Genomic DNA, 19,455 nt, shown 5'->3' with positions numbered 1-19,455 from the left:
TTGACACAGTTATGAACAGTTTAAGGAGATTTTCAAATATTCATCTTAATTATTCATTTCATCTCAGTTCCAAGCCTGAATTTTCAACAATTATTTTTCCATTTTCTGTCTTCCCTCCCCCTCACCTCCCCCCCCCCCCCCCCCCCATTTATCTGTACCTTTTAATGAAGAAAAATTACTTGCTACTACTACTATGCTATTTGTGTCCTGGCATCAAGAAATTATGAGGACAGGTGACACAACTTAGCACCAAAAAGAAGGAGATACAGACTCCCACAGCTGAAAAGACTGAGGAATCACAGGGCTCTGGAAGTACAGTGGTCTGGAACAAAATACAGGGACAGAAGATGCCAGGACAAATCTTCTGGATGTACAGGGGCTGAAGGGCTGCAATGAAACAAACAAAATCAGATATCTAAGACACAGAAAATCAGCAAAAGTATGAAAAAAACCCCAAAAGTTCTTTCATACCTTTTTAAGCAAGAAGTTGTGAACATAAGGAGCACCAGGAGACACACCACTGAACATGGACAGATGAGAGGCAACTCAGCTGAAGTGTACCCCAGTGACTTGTCCTTTTCCTGTGCTGGCAGCAGGCACATTTTAACCACACCAGGTTCAGAGCTTCATTTAGGGAAAATGGCTGCTATAAGAAAGCCAGCCTGGCGTTAAAGAAGTTTGTTCTGTAAAGAAAAGGAAAACCCACTTTTGGCAACCAGTTTGGCCCATCGTGTAGGAACAACTATATACTTGTATATAGTTATATATACAAGTATATATATATATATATATATATATATATATATATATATATATATATATACTTTTATTTGTCCTGACACAATGATGCATTTGATAACAGCATTTAAGAATGAAATCTCTGTCACTTTTTGCACAATGCATCCTTTCAGCTTCTAGGAAACATTTCTTACCTTTGCTGTGGCACATTAATTGTGTCAGTAGAAAGCAGTGCTGTGACTTTGGGAGCAACACAGCAGAATAGCTGTGGCTCCTGAGGGGAGAGGTGCTAAAGATGTATTTTAAAAGTGTCTCCTGAGATTGGAGTTGGACATTAAGAGACCATTTTTGCCACTGCGCTGTTTTGATAATTCCTAAAACAACAGCTGGTTCTACATGCCTAAATGTTATTTTTATTTTGGTAAGTTTAGTCTGCTCCAGCATTTTTTACTACAGAACATGGAGCTTACACTTGTCCCTTATGCTGTGCATGGCAGAACTGATTTGGCAGTGTAATAACTACAGACCATACTTGTTCCCATTTCATATGGGATCATGATACTTCATACACTTAAATATGCACAATAACCTGGAAGATTTGCTTTAGAGACACAAAAAGAAGCAGGAGGGAGAAAAAAGGAACTCGCCCATGTATCTCACCAAGTTTCTGGTGTGGTATGCTGGGAAAGGTCACTGGGCTAAGAAACTGCTTCAAAAATATTACTGTGCTAAGGTGTCTAACACTCTTGAACATCCAATTCAGTGAGACATGGCAGTATCAGATTTTTTGAAGATATGGTAAATATGAGCTTTGTAAATGTTTTTCATTTTGATGTTTGACTGAGCCTCAGCTTGGCTGGATGGGAAGACAGTGAAGTCCTTTCCCAAATAAAACAGCAGGAATTAAACTTTTGTCTGCCCAAAGATGTAGGTCTTCACAACCAGCATTTAAGTTTTATTAGTTAATAGATATAAAGGTTGAATACTTTTTTTTTAATTTAAGAAAAAGAAAAACCTGTTTGTAGCATCTAAAGCTTCATGACTTTTCAAGCCTTGTACAGGAGATTAAGCCATGTACAGGAACATGGGAGTTATGGGAGTTTTCCCTTGCATAATCAGAGGCTTCTGGTCTCAGCTGCTGCACAGCTTTATTAGCACTGTTCAACACTTTATTTCCATATCTAAAATTTTAGTTGCAGACATAGTCCCATGCAGTTTTATAATGAAGACCAGTAAGAGATTTCTTGAAGTTTTTAATTGAGTTCTGTCTGTAAAAAGATGTGTCACAGAGCCAGGATGTATTCCTACAATGCTCCACGCCTTCTCTACTATTCATCCTGTCTTTTTCCTTTTCTCCTTGGTTAGGGTACAACTTTGTAGATTATATGATAAGAAAACACACTGAGCAGTGGTTTGCATGTGTGGCATTACATGTTTTCATTAGATATAAAAAGTTGTATTCTTATAACTTATGGATGTTTTCAAAAGAAGGGATAGTTTTTCTTCCGCAGAAAAATGTTACTAAAATTAACACTTTCTGAGCCAGTTTACAATGGTTCTATCAGGAAAAATGCCTAAGTGGAGAAATCCAGTGACTGGCAATTTGTAAAATTTCCATCCATTCTTAACCATGTTAATTTCTTTTGGCATTTTTAATTAATTATTGTTGAAACCTTGGAAGAAAGTGTGGGGTAAAGTTGGGTTGCCACAGCAAAATTCACTCTTCCAGATCATACTTTTCCATTGGTAAATTAACTATATTTAGCATTTTACTGATCCTTGTATGATTTTCTTTAGTTCAAGCAATACAATAAACATATTTTTAATGAAAACCTTTTGGAATGCTTAATGACAGTTACTACAGAACTTTTCATTGCCATTATTCACATGGCTGACTGCTCTTGTAAAGGAGCAAATAAAAATTATCAATGTATGCTGGGAAATTGTGGTAAGCATCAGGGTCAAACACAATGCAAAGAGAAAGGTCTTATAAAAGAAGCAATTTTCATTTGAAGAAATTAGAATATCTTGAAAATGTAAGCACAATAGGCAGGAAAAAAGTAATTTCTAATAAATGCTGAAATAAATTAAAATATGATGTAGCTATTAGTAAGGCAAAATTAAACTAGCAAAATTAATTAAATACATAACAATATTCTCAATATTTCTGTGAATTAAGTAACATATTAAAATTTTGTTGATTATCTATTAGGTTGCAATATGTTTGGCCATAGGTTTTCTTTCCTTAGAAAATAAACAAAATGTTTGAATTCCTAAGAAGTTTATAACAGCAAATTTAAAATTATAAAAAAATAGATTTACTTTTCTCCTTGGTTACCTTTCAAAACCTTTAAATTTATTCCACACATCCCCAGTGTTCCCTGTCAGTAGGCTAAAAACCAAGACATAATCTTTCTAAATTCAATTTTAGTCTGATATTTAGCCACCAGAGGCTCTTACTAGGACTGCATGAGTTATCTATTTGACAAATATATCATCCACCAAAAAAAAAGAACAAAAAAGAAAGAAAAATTAAGAAAGAAAAAAGCTTTCGGGCCACCAAAAAATGCTAACGACAAAGAATTAACACAATGAATTTAAAGAACTAATGAATTTTTTTGGCCTACGTATTCAGCAAATTCTCATTAATAAATATATTGTTTCATGGATAGTCTGCTACTCTGCTATCCAAAAAAGGGAGATCTATAATGCATATTTTTAATAATGAAAAGCAAAGTCGCAGTGCTGCACAGTACTGTTCACTTTTGACAGCTCTCTTACAGCAAATTTAATTTTATCTGTTCTATCTCAGCATTCCTGCTGAGAATTCAGAATTCAGTGGGCTAATTCTGCCTTTTAAATTGGCAGTAGGTATGATTTTATCAAAAGTAAAAAGTGATTTACATATTTCTTCTGTTTTGGGCAACAAATAAAGTTTTGTGAGTGTCTTGAAACAAATCCCAGGGTCATCTTGCTTTTGGCTTAATATATATTAGACTAGGAAATATAACATCTACTGTTTCTTTCTTTTAGAAACATTAATTTTAATTTAATTAAATATTTGCCTTGGACGCAGAAGATCTGGCTGTAAGCAGTTCACGTGATGTTCAACCCTGTTTTTTTCTATGCAATTGCTTGACTTTGATGAAGATGTAATACAGGGAAGAATTGAGCTTTTTTTTTCTTCCAACTACAATTTAAATTAGTGTTTTCTTAATATATGGCATTTTATTATGTGGAGGATACATTGTACAAACTGACACAAGGAAGTTTTCTGAGTTGTGATGAAATGAGAAAAACTGTATGTTCTGTCTCCTGGGTTATTCTCCAAGCTGTTAACCAGAAACAGAACAGCAATGTACAGAAATAGCTATGTAGTACATAGCTACACTCTGTTCTGGAGCCTAAAATGAAAATTAATTCTATGTTCCTGTGCACAACTGTTTCCTTATGATTATTAATGCAGCTGTATCACTTGTGGGAATTTCTCCAAAGTGTTCATCTTGTTAACAATTCTTACCCATGTTAATCTGCAGATATCTACCAAACAGCAGTGAGCACCTGGCTTTAAATCTTATTTCTCTTTAATGTCTGCACGCTTTCAGAGACTCCTATAATGTGCTGGAATTTTAGGTTGCTTCAGTCTGTCTTTTGTTCCAAGAAGATGGCAAACTCTCTTCTCTAGAGTGTGGACAAAGACCTGGTCTGTTGGTGTTAGTACACGTCTGTTAATGTCCAAACGAGGACCTGCTTGCTCCTGGCCAGTGCAAGGGGCAGGATAAGGGAATGGGGGACACTTTCTGTCACCTGAAGCAATGAGGAGGTTTCTCACATGGCAGTGCTGTGGGGCTTGTGGCCTGAACCCCTCTGGGCTCATCCCTTCTCAGGACAGCCCCAGCTGAGCTCCCAAAACTGGAGGTGCCTCTCACCTTCCAACAGCTGGTACTGGCCCAAAAAATTAAACGTATCCACAAGAGGGGTCACTTCTAGATACAATAATAACATTTTATCCTACACTTCCAACCCTGTTTTAAAGTTTTTTCCTCTATATTAAGCATATGGGTTCCTTCCCCAGGAATCAGGTACAACCCATGAGTAAGTAAGAGCTGTGAATGCTGCATGTTGCCAGACAATAAATTATATATTTGGCATCACTGAAAGAAAGATGTAGGACAACTAGACCTGACGTAGCAAATCCCCACACAGGTTTAGCCACACTTTACAGCTGTAACTTTGTGTATTTTCTGCAGAGGCACTGATCCAGCAGCTCCTCCAGACAGCACAAAATTAATGCAGACAGAAAAGATCTGCTAGGAAAGATATCATGGCTGGGAGAGAAGAAACCCTTCAGAAACACTGGGAAGAAAGGCTACACATTAATGTAGTACTATACAAATCATTGTAAAGCTGTGGAATCCCTCTAAACTGATTTGCAGACAGAGAGGAGTATAGGAAGAAAAATAAAATTACATCATTTATTAGAGTTATTTTAAAAGGAAAAGCTAGCTACACCCTCAGTAGAGGGGAAGCCAACTATTTCTTTTTACACCTGGATTTCATATCAATTATACTTGACCTTAATAATAACATCATATTTATAGTAGTGTTGGTATGTGCTCATTTGGTGTCAAATATCTCATACCAAATTGCCATAATATATTAGTTGACCTTTGAGCTTCTAATTTTCATATTCATGGGTATGTAACATTAAATGAAAAACAAATATGACATTACAGGTTACTGGGAAAGATTTACAAAGGAATATTTCAGCATAAATTCTACACATGTGATCAAGGCAGTTGACATTTAGGATTTTGCAATTGGCTTTCATGGCTTAATTTTTGTCTATAATTTTGTTCTGATGTATGCAGCAATTGACACTGATTCTAAAAGGACTGTGGCTACTTATTAAAATCTGACAAAATTTTCCAGAGTGCAAATAACAATGTCTGCATTACAGTGCACACTCGCTTTCTAAGTGTATTTCTGTGTTGCTGCTGGGAGCCACCATATTTTACTATTACAATCACTCCCCCAGGAGGACTTTTTTGTCTGTCTGTTCTGACCTGTTCATGGGCAAGAGAAAAAGAAGCAAACTTATAAAATGCACATGAAATCAGCAATGAAAAAAATGAACAACATAAAAAGAAGCCATTGAATTCTATTGTGTGGATTCCTTATTTCCTAATATGACAGCTTTTTAGTAGTAGTAGGATTCACAATAGCTGCTTCCCAGTAACTTCTGTGGGAGTGCAAGTTTATCATGCTCTCATCTGCTGTGTTGCTGGGATTTTTCCCTAAGAGTTAAGAATGGCACAGATTTTTTTTTATTAGATAAACGTTGCTGCATAAATAAAAAGCTTGCATGACTTGGTCTAAAATAACTGTTTTTATTTATACTGCATTTTATTCACATTTTGCTCTATCTATTCTGTCTTTCCAATGGAATAATTTCTTACTAAAAGGAGGGGAAAAATAAATTGAATTTCATTATTGTACCAAAGAAGCATTTCATGAATATATTCAATCTGTGCTAATGGATTTTAACACATTTTTACTATCCTACAATGAACTGCTCATAAAGTTTTTAATTACCAAAGCAGTATCCAAAAGTATACTGCAGAGAGGTGCAGTGTTGTAAAATAGATTATTCCTCTATATACTTAATCTTCACTCACTAATGCATCTACAGGTGTCTGTGTTTAAATAATATAATAGCTAATTCTATAAATATATATAATTCAGCTAAATTGCTGTTCCCAAAACAAGCTAGTCTAATTATTCTTCAGTTAAAGAAATTAAAGAATAGCATGTAGCTCATATATCCCTGATATTCATCACCCAGTGCTGTGGGATACAAAGTACAGCCAGAGCTGTGCACAGCATAACTGCTTAAAACTAAATAACATCCAGACATTAAAAGGATAAATTCCTTCCTCTTTCCCTTGGTGGTGCACTCTTTGTTCCATACTGGGCTGGAATTGTACTGTGTCACACAGGACATTCACTGAGGTTTAGAAGTCATGCTGCATTTGCTGAAAAATATTATTTTTTTATGTCATGAAGGCTCCAAGCTGTGCTACTTCCAAATTGATCGGTTTGCCTTCCCCTTTATCCTGTAATATCCAGGTTAAAGTAGTCTTCAAATGATGAGAGGAACACAGTGTAGGGATGTGCTGCCTGATCCAGGACAGTTTAGGTGAATGGAGACGAGAGATCTCTGAAGTTTGCTCTTGGGATATCAGGTTTATTAGGGATGGAGAAAGGTCCTGCTTGGAGCTGCCAGATGCAGCACGTGGCTAGGCTTGACAGGATGGGGGAGGGAAGAGACAAAAAGATGCTCTAGGAGAGGGGAAGTTCCAAGAGGAGGGGAAGTTCCAAGAGACCGTGTGGCCCCTCGAAGACCCCTTATCAGGGGGCTTCAATGTGGGCTGGAACAAGGCTCGGGCCAATGGGGTTACAGGCACTTGATGTTTTAGGGGAGGGATACAGGTGTGGGGTGAGTCATACATCTTTTGGGGGTGAGATGGAACAGTCCTCTTGACCCCAGGACCCATCCATAGGCAAGGGCATTGTCCGGCTAGCAGAGAGGACTGTTCTCATCCTGGCTGTATTATTTATGAATAATTATATTTATCTATCCTCTCCAACAACACAGGTCTTGTATCTCTGGGTCATCTAAATGAAACTCAGGCTCTTTGACAGGTGTTGGCCATCTGAGAGCTGAACATGAGCTGGCAGGAGCCAGGTGGCCAAGGCAGGGTCACCCTGGCCTTAGCAGCAGCAGTGGCCAGCAGGACCAGGGCAGTGACCATCACCCTGGTGCTGCTGAGGCCACACCTCAAATCATGGTTTTGATTTCCAGCCTCTCACTACAAGAAAGGCATTGAGGGACGAGTCCAGAGAAGGGCAGCAGAGCTGGGAAGAGTCTGGAGCACTGATGGGAGCAGCTGAGGGAGCTGGGGAGGGGGAAAAGAGGCTCAGAGGGGACCTTAATGCTCTCTACTTTGGATGGGCATCTCTGTGGAAATATGTATCATATACACTGAATATTGTAAGACCCCACCAAACCTCCCCCAGATGAATGAACAAGTCTGTTTACTTGGATTTTTTTTTCAGGGAGTGCCCCCTCAAGAAAAAAGAAAATCCAGGTTTATAAGGGCTACTAGGCAAGAGAAAGGCTGATTTGAGATATAGTAGAAAATGTGTTGTGAAATGCCTTTCAATATTAATTCATAACCTAATTTTTTTTAACTCCTTAAGATATTTTTGTAATGCTATCCTCTTTAGCAGTACAAATTTTTGAATTGTTTCATTATTTTACACATAAAAACAAACAAAAAACAAAACAAAACAAAACAAAACCCCAAACAAAACCTACCAACTAAATGAACAAACAACTTGTAAAGAGGCTGTGGCAAGGGGGGGGTCAGCTTCTTCTCCCAGGTAACAATGATAAGAAAACAGGACATAGCCTCAAGCTCTGCCAGGGGAGGGATGGTTAGATTGGATGATTGGAGAAATTTATTCACTGAAAGGATTCTCAAACTTTGGAAAAATCTGCCCAGGGCAATGGTGGAATGACCATCCCTAGAGGTATTTCAGAGACCTGTAGATGTGGCACACAGGGACACAGGGGTGTTTTCCGACCTGAATGATTCTGTTCTGTGAAGCTGGCTCCTGCCCTGGCCCAGCAGCCCTCCCATGTGTCCTGCTGGTACCTTGCAAGCATCATTCAGGCTCAGGCTCTGGTCAGACAGGTAAGTTCTGTGTGCACCTTCCCCAGCCATCATTCAGGGAGGCCACATGTTCCTATTGCCCCTTAAATGGGACCATATTTCTGTCGCAAGAATACACTTGAATGGTTCCCTGCCCTTGGCCAGCTTGCTTGTTAGTGTGAGGTCTGCTCACAAGTGGAATTGTACTTTCCAGGTAAGTTGAACAGAGGGTGCTCACAGTTTGCCTGAGGTATAGGATGTATATGAGATGTAAGAACTTTTCTCCTCTGTATTACAGACTATTACAGTTCATCCACATTTTTTGTCCATGAAACCTAATTACTCATGTTTGATAAAGCATTTCTTACAGAAAAAAAAATGTATATGTCAAAACACATTAAGATACCTACAATTTTCCTTTCAGTAGAACCTTCACAAGAGGATCATATTGGATGATGGTCTCAAAGATAACCCATATAGAAACAAGCTAAGGTAATTTTAGCTCTTTAATTAGCTTATGTGTCCTCCACACCTTTGATATTTTCTTGTTTGGTCTGGAATAATATTTAATAATCTGAGAATGAAAAGCAGAGATGCAGCTTGTGGGGAAATGTAGATGGAATAGCATATGTGTTTGGATTTAACTATACAGAGCTCCGCTCTTCCATATAAATCCCAGGAAATCTCTCCACAGCCAGGAACAGAGCAGATGCTGAAGATGAAGGAGGCTCCTTGAAAAAAAAACACAGCCTCTTGAAAAAAAAGACAGATGAGCTCCTTGCTCCCTTGGGGGAGGAACAGAATTGTTTTCACACTGTATAAGCCCCAATTTTTAACTGATTCTCTGAAGTAGATGCCTCTCTGTGAAGAAACTGAGATACAGCACCAAAGTTTTTATTCCTCAGCATCTGCAATAGTCAGATGTAGTTTGGCCTTCTCAACTTGAAGTAGAGATGCAGAACTTGAAGGCTTTCCCCTAGCAGTACACAGAACTGTGTACTATTAGAGTTCTCTCTATGATGGACAGTGCCTTCAGGTTCTTCCATTTCAACAAAATACAGAAACTCTTCTTGGAATGATGAAAAAAGTCTGCAACATCCAAGACCTGAAGATACAGCTGGGTGCATTTTTAATATTGACAATGATATCTTTGAAACTGTGCATTATGGGTTTTGTGTATAAATTTTTGTTGTTATCTGACTCCTTTCAATTGTAGTTGCTGCTCCCACCTTCAGCAGCTCATGGTTACTTGTACAAGTCAATTCCAGGACCAGACTCCTCATCCTCTGACCAGAGAGTGACAGTCACTGCCAGCTGCACTCAATGGCCAGAAAAGGATGGGGTTTGTCTTCATTCAGCTGGTGAAGGGGTTTAATCTGCTGGGATGTCTGGGATGTTTTCTTTGTGCCTGTAAGACGTAACTGATACTACTAAACACACCCAGTGCTGGATTCGGTGCTGTGGCAGTGCCAGGGAGATGCCAGAGAGCTGATGGGGACAGCACACAGGGGTGCAGCTGGACTCAGATACCGTGGATGTGTCTGAGATCAGATGGCAGCTCTGAGCCACAGTGCTGGGCACTGAGGAGCTGCTGAGCTCTGCCTGCCCCTGTGCAGCTGCACATAGGGACAGGGGAGCTGCACTGCTGCGCTGCAGGGACAGGAGCAGCGCTGCAGGGACAGGGAGCAGCGCTGCAGGGACAGGGAGCAGCGCTGCAGGGACAGGGAGCAGCGCTGCAGGGACAGGAGCAGCGCTGCAGGGACAGGAGCAGCGCTGCAGGGACAGGGAGCAGAGCTGCAGGGACAGGGAGCAGAGCTGCAGGGTTTAGGGAGCAGTGCTGCAGGATTTAGGGAGCAGCGCTGCAGGGACAGGGAGCAGAGCTGCAGGGACAGGGAGCAGTGCTGCAGGATTTAGGGAGCAGAGCTGCAGGGACAGGGAGCAGAGCTGCAGGATTTAGGGAGCAGCGCTGCAGGGACAGGAGCAGCGCTGCAGGGACAGGGAGCAGCACTGCAGGGACAGGGAGCAGCGCTGCAGGGGCAGGGAGCAGAACTGCAGGATTTAGGGAGCAGTGCTGCAGGATTTAGGGAGCAGTGCTGCAGGGGCAGGGAGCAGAGCTGCAGGATTTAGGGAGCAGTGCTGCAGGATTTAGGGAGCAGAGCTGCAGGGACAGGGAGCAGTGCTGCAGGATTTAGGGAGCAGAGCTGCAGGGACAGGGAGCAGAGCTGCAGGATTTAGGGAGCAGCGCTGCAGGGACAGGGAGCAGAGCTGCAGGATTTAGGGAGCAGCGCTGCAGGGACAGGAGCAGCGCTGCAGGGACAGGGAGCAGCGCTGCAGGGACAGGGAGCAGCGCTGCAGGGACAGGGAGCAGCGCTGCAGGGAGAGGAGCAGCACTGCAGGGACAGGGAGCAGAGCTGCAGGGACAGGGAGCAGCAGCCAGGTTCTCAGTATGAAATCAGTACCTTTTCAGATGGGAATCCCAAAGCAAGCTGCCAGAAAGTGAAACAGAAAATACTGACCCAACCTTCCTATTAAAAAAAAAAAAAAGCAGCATTTTTTTTGCATGTTTTTGCATGCAGCACCTGACCATTGACAGGATGGCAGCAGTAATGAAGCTGCTAGTCTTTAGGAGGTTAAATGGGAAGCTTGACAGCCAGCTGAAACAGGAAAAGGTCAAAACTGAGCTAACGATAATCACCAAAATTGGAATTTGAATAGAACTCTGATGTTAATGCTCTTACACTTTTAATAAGTGCCATAGGATTTCTAATTACCACAGTGTCCAGGAGCTCCACTTGTTCTTTTACAATAGTAATGACTACAGCAGAGTAGTCCCTACTAGCACTTTGCCAAGGAAGAAGCTTAGAAGTAAATTACTGGGGTAAAGTGCCTCTACTCCTAAGTTCTCTATTTTGATGTACTCTGCAAATATGGCAAAGTTAAATTTTGTTAGTTTAGCACAGATTAGAAAGAAAATTCATCTAGCACATATCCATTTTATAAAATATATTCCCAACTTTTATTTATTTCAACTTCTGTTCAGTGACATTACATTAAGAAACTACCTGATTTCCATTAGTTTGATGTAATCTTGTACTACAGTGAACCATGTGAGGGTTTAAGTTACTTTGACCTGAGCAAAAAAATAAAAGAAGACACTTTTGCTTAAGGCTTTGCAGTTGCTGTTGTTGCTTGGGTTAAGTTTGTCATTGCTGAGGTGTGACTTAGCAAAGACTTGTGATGCTTTGGGTTTCCATGGGAGCTATGTTTTATTTTGACACAATGAGCAGCACTATTACAATGCAAGAACAATAATCCATGGTTTTAAAGATGGCTTGCTCCCAAAAGACTTGATTTGGGGGAAACATTGCCATGAAGAGAGGGATTGTTTCTCTTGTTAACTACAGAGTAGTCTGCATCAAAAGTTGTCTAAATGTAGTTTTTGTTTACCTTTACAGAATCTTAGTCTTGCTAGCTGTTCCCAATATTCTGCCTTTTCATGCTGCTAATGTTTTTATGTAAGCTTTGCTATTTTGGGAGCATGAAAGCAGTGCAGTTCTGGCTCTGTAATTAAAGGGCTTCAGTGATCTCTTTTCTCTCAGCTGCTGCACATGAGACTGAGAAAGGAAGGACACAAGTCACAGATAATACAGAGCAATACTTCAATTTATCAAAACCACCAATCTTCAGGGTTATTTGGGTGATGAAGCTGAAGTCTGTCTACAAAGCATGGTGATCTGAAGGTGAATCTGTGGAGTTTTCCATAAACTGTGGTAAGAGTTGCAAATATAATTTGGCAGCTCATTTTTCTTGCTTTTCCAAGTGAAGAGAGTGCCCATTACAGGAGGATGTGGGAAGCAATGAAAAATATGGTGCTGATACTGGTGACATAATATGATGTGTAATGTCTGTGAGTCAGCACTTCTGCTGAAATTGATTGATTTGCCAATACTGACCTGGTTTGCCATGTAGCCCAGGTGAATCAGAATTCCATTTTAATTTGGAGAATTATTATTTTTAGGGGATATGACAGACACTCATGAAACATGGCTGACTAGGAGAAAGGCAGCCATATCATTGCTGTGTATTGCAAACTGGTTTTATACTGCTGAAACTGGAAAATCAACCTGAAGTATATTGGAGGCCCACTAAGGACAAAAGTTCCCAGGCTATGCATATGTAAACTGTAGAACAACTTTTCCAGGATATTTTGCATGTCAGAAAGATTTGAACACTAAAGGCACCTTTGAAAAAAATTCTCAGAAGCGAGGGGCTCATCAGCACAAAGAAACACAGTTGGCTTGTCTCTGAGCTGGAAGAGTTCAGCACAAAAGTGTGGTACAGGTTTATTCTGGTCTGTGCCCCCTAGACCAGCTGCTCTGTTGGGGCACAGAGGTGGACTAGATGGACCAGCCACCCTTGTGTTTAGGCACAAAGAAAGAATGGAATAGATAAAGTGTTCCTCATTCAGAATGAGATGTGAAACATTAGGTCTCTGCAGCCCATTAACTTTGTGCCCAGGACTGGATTTCAGTGTTCTTACACTGATAGCAAGGGTTGACTGACAGGGTTGAATGAGAAATCAGGCCCTATTACCTTTGTCTTTTGAACATTTATCATTTCAATCAGCAAACCTCTACGAAGTATTCATAAATTGTAAAACACTGCAAAAAATAAGATAGCAGATATGTAAATCTGACATTGTATGATAAGAAGAAATAAAAAAGAAGAGTAGGTGATTTCTGACAAAAAAGTCTCATCACCTTATTCCATTTTAGGAGGACAAATGGTGAAAATTCTGAAGGGAAAGGAAAAAGTTGAGTTGGTGCCAAACACCTGCCAGTATTTAATGTAGAAATAGAAAGACTATAATTGAAATAAAAATTAAGTTAACACTTTCCAATTAATAGCTTATTAGTTCACAGGAGATGAAACTGAGGCATAGGTAGAAGAAGAAAGGGATGAGGACATGTGAATGTGCATGCATGCAGACAACCCCACAAACCAGGGAGGGAATGAGGCAAAAAGTTCAGCATAAGGTAATGTGGCTTGAAAACTTGTCTGCTACCCAGTAAAATACAGACTTAGCAAAAGATTATTATAATGAGGATTTCAAATTCATGTGCCTTCAATTATTTTTTAGTTTATATTTAAATAGAAATAGTGATTTCTGGAGAAGAAAAGCACATAAGAATATCTGTCCATGGTATGCTAAGTGCAAACTGAAAACCCAGGTTCAGCTCCTTTGGTCATCATTATTATGGACTGTAATTTCAATTTGTGTCTAAGTGCTTTTCTGGTTTCATGTATAAAAGTAAGATATAGCTGTGTTTTACTACTTCAGGCTGTCTTTTTAGGTCTATAATTTAACAGTATCTGCAATATTTTTTAATATAGCACTTTTCCATCTCCTAAATGATTAATAAAAAGATATTGTACTTTTAACTTGGACCACAAATATCTTGTAGCTGTTAATATCTGCGAAATCAGCAAGTGACTGAGCATTTTCAGTAAGCAAACCTTGTATCAGCAAACTTGACTTAGTGAAGAGTAATTTTAGATGATCGAGTAAAGATCATATCTCATAACTCCATAATAACATATTTACACAATTACTGTAATGACTCAAGAGAGGGCATTAAGAATCATTGAGGAAATGACATGTGTTTTTAAAGTTTGTAATTTTAATTATCTTGTTCTGTAATGGACTGCAGCATCTGCAAACCAGCCATCATGTACTTTCCATCACTAGAAAGCACACAGAACATTTTGGTAACTGCATATGCAGGTTTATTTATTTTAGTGTTGAAAAGTGGGAAAAAAAAAAACATAAATGGAGCTATAATGTTTAGAGTAACACTATTTTCTTAACTAACATCTTTGTGAATGAGCATAGTAAATTTGAACAGTATGTGTTTTCACCATCTGTACTCCAATAATGAGAGCAGCCACCAAGGGAGAATAGGGTATTAAAGTATATCAGGAAACATCACTCTGCTGCTCATAGCCTGAGCTGAATTTTCATCTTTTAGGTGCCTTGGTCTTAATTTATGCTCCATTCTTAATTAAATTGTCTTGCTGACATGACTCAGAAACCTGGCTTTCTGTGCCTCAGCCTTTATTTCTTCACCCTTGATTGATAATGAATGTGCTTTGCCATCATATATGGTTTGGGTCTTGTGAAAGACAAACTGAGTTACTATGGACTGCCACAGCCTGATTGAACACATGAGCTGCACTGACTGTGATGCGACTTTCAGTTAGTGCTATCAACTATTATGTCATGCTTGAGTTTTATTCCTAAGGAAGTTTTTCATTAACTCCCCTTTTAACCAATCAACATCTATCTAAAATTAAAGGTAGCTGACTAGTGAAAAAAGATCATCTGTAGTCTTTCATCAGTGGGGAAAAAAATGGCAGCAAACAGCATGAAATTAAACTTCTGAAATGAAAAATAATATTTAATTTAATTTTGTACACAAGTAATGACTTTTCTGTTCTTGCCACTCTTGGAGTAGGTTTCATTTTTTTTCTGATTTCAAAGAACAAGAAAACAGCAGGCTGCTGAGATGCCATTCCAGCATTTTGGAAAAGGTTAGGAAGGATCAACAGAGGTGCACAAAGACCTAAATGTTATCAGCAGGAGAAGAAGAAGTGGTGAATGAGGGAAAATTGTGAAAAGGTAGATTTAATTTCAAGTACAGCATGTATAGTGCAAGACAGTCTAGCTACTTTACAAAAAAAAAAGTATTTTTTCAGCACATAACAGCTCAGGAATTACAGGTTTCAGAAATGTTGTAGGGCTTCTAATGAGTGGATGCAAGGCTCTGGACAATGGACATGCCTAGACATTAACTTTTGTTACACTTGCTTATTATTATAATCAGCAGAATGTGCTGACATTTTTGACATTGTCACATCCAAAATATGCTGCAACATGAAAGTGGTTTGTAATTTTCTCCAGCTGGCATGGCTCAGTCTAAAAAGTTATGCTGTTAGAACTGAGCTTTAATATTTTGATGATTCCAAAATACAATAAATTCCAAACCAACCAGACAACCAATAAATAAAAAAACCTGCCAAATTAAATCACAACTGGCAAGAACTGAAAAATTGTGTTGTTGGAAAATAAAAAATTGAATTATTTTTCAATATAAATAATATTTTATAAAGAGTTGTATTAAAACAACTTGATACTCTAGCTGCTTTGCTCATATTTCCTATATCACCAAGCATAAATGATGAGGACTGTGATGCCAATTTGTGTATATGTGTTTAAAAGGACTCACTTGAATGAATGAGAGAAACTGTGTGTCTATGTCTGTGTACGTACATGAAATATTTATTACATCTGGTGAAAAGGAACAAACCAGAACTCCATCACGGAATTTTCATGTCATTCACATGGGTCACCTGCAATCATGAAGCCCATACCCCCCAAGCTAACCAGAAAATGGCTTTCAGAACTTTTCATTCCCTGTGTGGAGCATAACTGGAGAAATGACAGTGCTTTAGCTTTTCTCACTTAGTGCTATAGGAGAGGGGAGACTGCAGGGTTTGAGGGTTGGCTTTGGGCAAGGACGGGTGCATGTCCTACTCACTGCTGGTTTCTGCCCTGCATTTACCCAGGCCAAACCTGTTATCTTTGACCATCCATGTCTAAACTCTTCTCCTCTGGGATCTCAGAAAATTATGTGGAATACCTCTACCTCTCTCACTAAAGGCTACTTTACAACAAGGTATTTGAGCCTTTAGGCAAGTTCCTGGATCCTCAGCTGGAAATGCAGGTTCTGCTGCTCTAGCATTCATCTACACAGGGGTTTTGTTTTTTTTTTTTTTTCATACAGAATAAAAAGCAGGTATTGCAGAAGGACAGTCAGTTCCAAACACATAATTACTCCATGACACACATGCAAAAGGCAACACATGGAAATCCCAGAGGTGGGTGATGTTTGTACCAGTTCCACCAGGGCTGCATTTGTGCTGTCTTCAAGGGTGCTATGAATGTTCAAAACCCTGTGGCTGGGAAACCTCTGGCTTAGATTAATTGATGGCTGAAGGCAGATCTGCTTATATTTGCTGGAGATGTGCTAGAACATCTTAATGGAAAACTGCCTAGGATATTTTGTGATGTTGTCTTCGGTTCTGATGTTTCTTTATTTCATCCATTTTACAGCAAGGAAGAATAAAGTCAGTGGGGATGAGATTGCTTCTCACAGGCCAACTTATACTATGACTCAAAAGATCAGGAAATTACAATGTTTCTTCCAACAAAATTGCTGGTAATGGCACAGGTGTACAAATGAGTAAGAAGGAAAAAAAGGACAAAAATCCTGCCCCAACTCCAAAAAAATTGCTTAAAAAATGGTATGCTTTGCCTAGAGGGAAATAGGCAGCTGTAAAGCAAAGAAGAGAGGAGCTGCTCACTGCCCTAGCCTGCTTTGTGAACTTGGCAAGATTACCACATTTGTTGCTTTTGCTATCTGTTTAAATGAGAAGCGATTTAAGCTGTTCTGTTTTGCTGTTTGCATAAAGCCTGCTGCAATACAAGAATGCTCTTAGAAGTGGTCCTCTAGAAATAACGAGGTAGAATAATCACCAGCAGAGTCTAGTATATTCTGCTTCATGTCATCAAGCTTCTTCACAGCTTTCAGACATTGCTTCCTTTGCCCTCTGCAGACATTATTTGTTTTTTATTTTGCAGCCTACTTTAGATGCTAAGACAGCTTTTACTGTCACAGACCACCACCTAAATGTTGGTGATGCACAGTAACCATGATTTTCTTTATAATTCTCATATTTCTTTCCCAAATATGTTACTGGAATTGCTCAGGCATGCCTTAATACTGTATTAAATTTGAAGCAAATTTTGTTTCAGGAGACACATTTAAAATCAGATAAAATACCACTTGTTTTATTATAATTGAAATTTGCAGTCATGCAAGCTTTGAAAGTTGTCTTTAAAAAAAAAATACCTAAATTTTGCTGCTGCTAAGTATCACCATTTTTTTTTATTTTAAAGAAAGATTTTTGAATATTTCTCTCATTTCCAATAGCACTATAACTTAAAATTGTAGACTATAATGTAATCTTATAAACTGTTTTCTATTTTAAGATTCAAGTGTTTAAGAGAAACAAGAATTTCAAACTACTATCAAAATAATGAAATTGAGAAACAATTTTTTTCTGCTATTAAGTTAAGAAATAAAAATGGCTTCTACATAGCTTCTGTATGATCTTGTATCTGCTGCTGATTTCCCTCTTAGCTGTAAAGTCCATCATTGCTGAAAAGAGGAATAAAACTGTAACAGACCAGAGAAAATGAAAATACAAGTGGGATGGTAGTTATGCATGTGTAATGAGTAGACAGGGAATTGTCAAAGCATGATGGCAGAAATTGCTTCACTGAATTTCCAGAACATGTGAGGTACATGAATAAACACATACCCTCTGCATGGAATATGTTTTGAAGTAAGTCTGCCTTGTCTCTAAAATTTGAGATATTGTCTCCAATTCAATATGTTCTCCTTGAGTACAGATTGTGCCCCTGGCATCAATATGGGAAGAGCTCTGCTCTGTGCCTTAGGAATTCAGAGAATGAACAGCACTAACAAGTGACAAATCTGCTGACGCTGCAGCTCAAGACACACTCAGAACCCAGTCAGCACCTTCAAACTACAGCACTGCTGCTCTGCTGCTTCCAGCATGATGCTTCTGCCATGTTTCTAGGGCTGGCCTTTTCCAGGTGAAACAGGACTTCCAAATAGAGATCAGTCATTCTGAATTGAGGATCCTCGCTCATGAGAATGACAACAATCCTGTTTAAACAAACATATTCTCCAAATGTTGAGCTGGAAGAAAGCGTGGGCCTTTTGGACATGGCTATGACATAATTAATAAAATAACTTTTTTTTCATAAAAAAAAGGTGACAAATCTTGTTTAAAGCCTTATCAGGGTAGGATGTTATGCACAACTCTTTCTATTTTTGTTCAAGGGTAACTTTTTTTAAAGGGTTTTAAGGTCTGCTTCTGTTTTTTTAATTACATCTTTAATGAGTGCTATAAAGAATACAAACAATTTGGCAAGATCAAAGAATCCCAGATGTTGCTATTGTAAAAAGCACAGCAACTGATCAAAGAGTACCCCAATGAATTCAAGTACAGAGTGGAGGCAAAATAAGAACAAGAAAAAAACACTCTTTTATTTTATGTTAGCTTTAGTGTACTTGAGAAATGGCAGAAAGTGATACAAGAACATAACAAAAGCTGCTGCATTCTGTCCATAAAAACTCAGAACTCAGCAGTATTTGGTTGTTTGACCCCAACAGCAGAAGTTGGATTCTGTAATGAAGCAATTGCTAACATTTTCCATTTGACAAAAAAAATCTGTAATATAAGCGATGTCACCTAACATGAAGAGGTTTTAATTAGTGAACATGACTATTCCTGAACTTAATTATCATCTAAAAATATTATGTACACAGGAAAAAATATATAGGGGTGTAAAGCTTAATTGAAAATCTTAAAAATAGAACTGAATTTAAATTTTAAAGTAAGGCTGTTATTTCCTTGTCTTAAAAATGAACATTTTGATTCCATCAAAAATTGAAGTTGGCTATGTCATAACAGTCAAAGATGTGAATAAAGGTTTGCTTAGAATTTTCCATTAGTAATATCTTAGTAATATTTTCCATTAGTAATATTGTCTCATAAAAGAGAATCCCATGTCTTAAAATTAAATGTGTTGAGAAATACAGTTTTGCTGTTCAAAAAACATTTTCCTAAGACTTTGCATCTGGTGTATTTCGAGATAAGTCATTTGGATGGGCATCTCTGTGGAAATATGTATATATATATGCTGAACATTGTAACACCCCACCAAACCTCCCCCAGATGAATGGCCAAGTCTGTTTTCTTAGATTTTTTTTTTCAGGGAGTGCACCCACAAGAAAAGAGAAAATCCAGGTTTATAAGGGCTACTAGGCAAGAGAAAGGCTGATTT

At 38.7% G+C, this 19,455-nt stretch overlaps 1 long non-coding RNA gene across 3 annotated transcripts in view; it reads right to left on the bottom strand.

The window, feature by feature from the left end:
- Positions 1 to 19,455, bottom strand: part of LOC110483256 (uncharacterized) — a 68,527-nt gene that overhangs the window by 20,071 nt on the left and 29,001 nt on the right. The window contains exons 2-3 of one of the 3 annotated variants that reach the window (XR_013342092.1): positions 472 to 683; positions 296 to 387 (exon numbers count right to left, since the gene is read on the bottom strand). This is a non-coding gene — a long non-coding RNA (uncharacterized LOC110483256). Of the gene's footprint in view, positions 1 to 158; positions 252 to 295; positions 388 to 471; positions 684 to 19,455 lie in introns of those variants that run through there. The other 2 variants (XR_013342091.1, XR_004149027.2) reach the window with 2 other exon arrangements.

This window comes from Lonchura striata, chromosome 2, assembly GCF_046129695.1.
Source record: "Lonchura striata isolate bLonStr1 chromosome 2, bLonStr1.mat, whole genome shotgun sequence".
NCBI lineage: Eukaryota > Metazoa > Chordata > Aves > Passeriformes > Estrildidae > Lonchura > Lonchura striata.
Note: the sequence above shows the minus strand (reverse complement) of the source record. Positions and strands in the feature narration are given on the sequence as shown.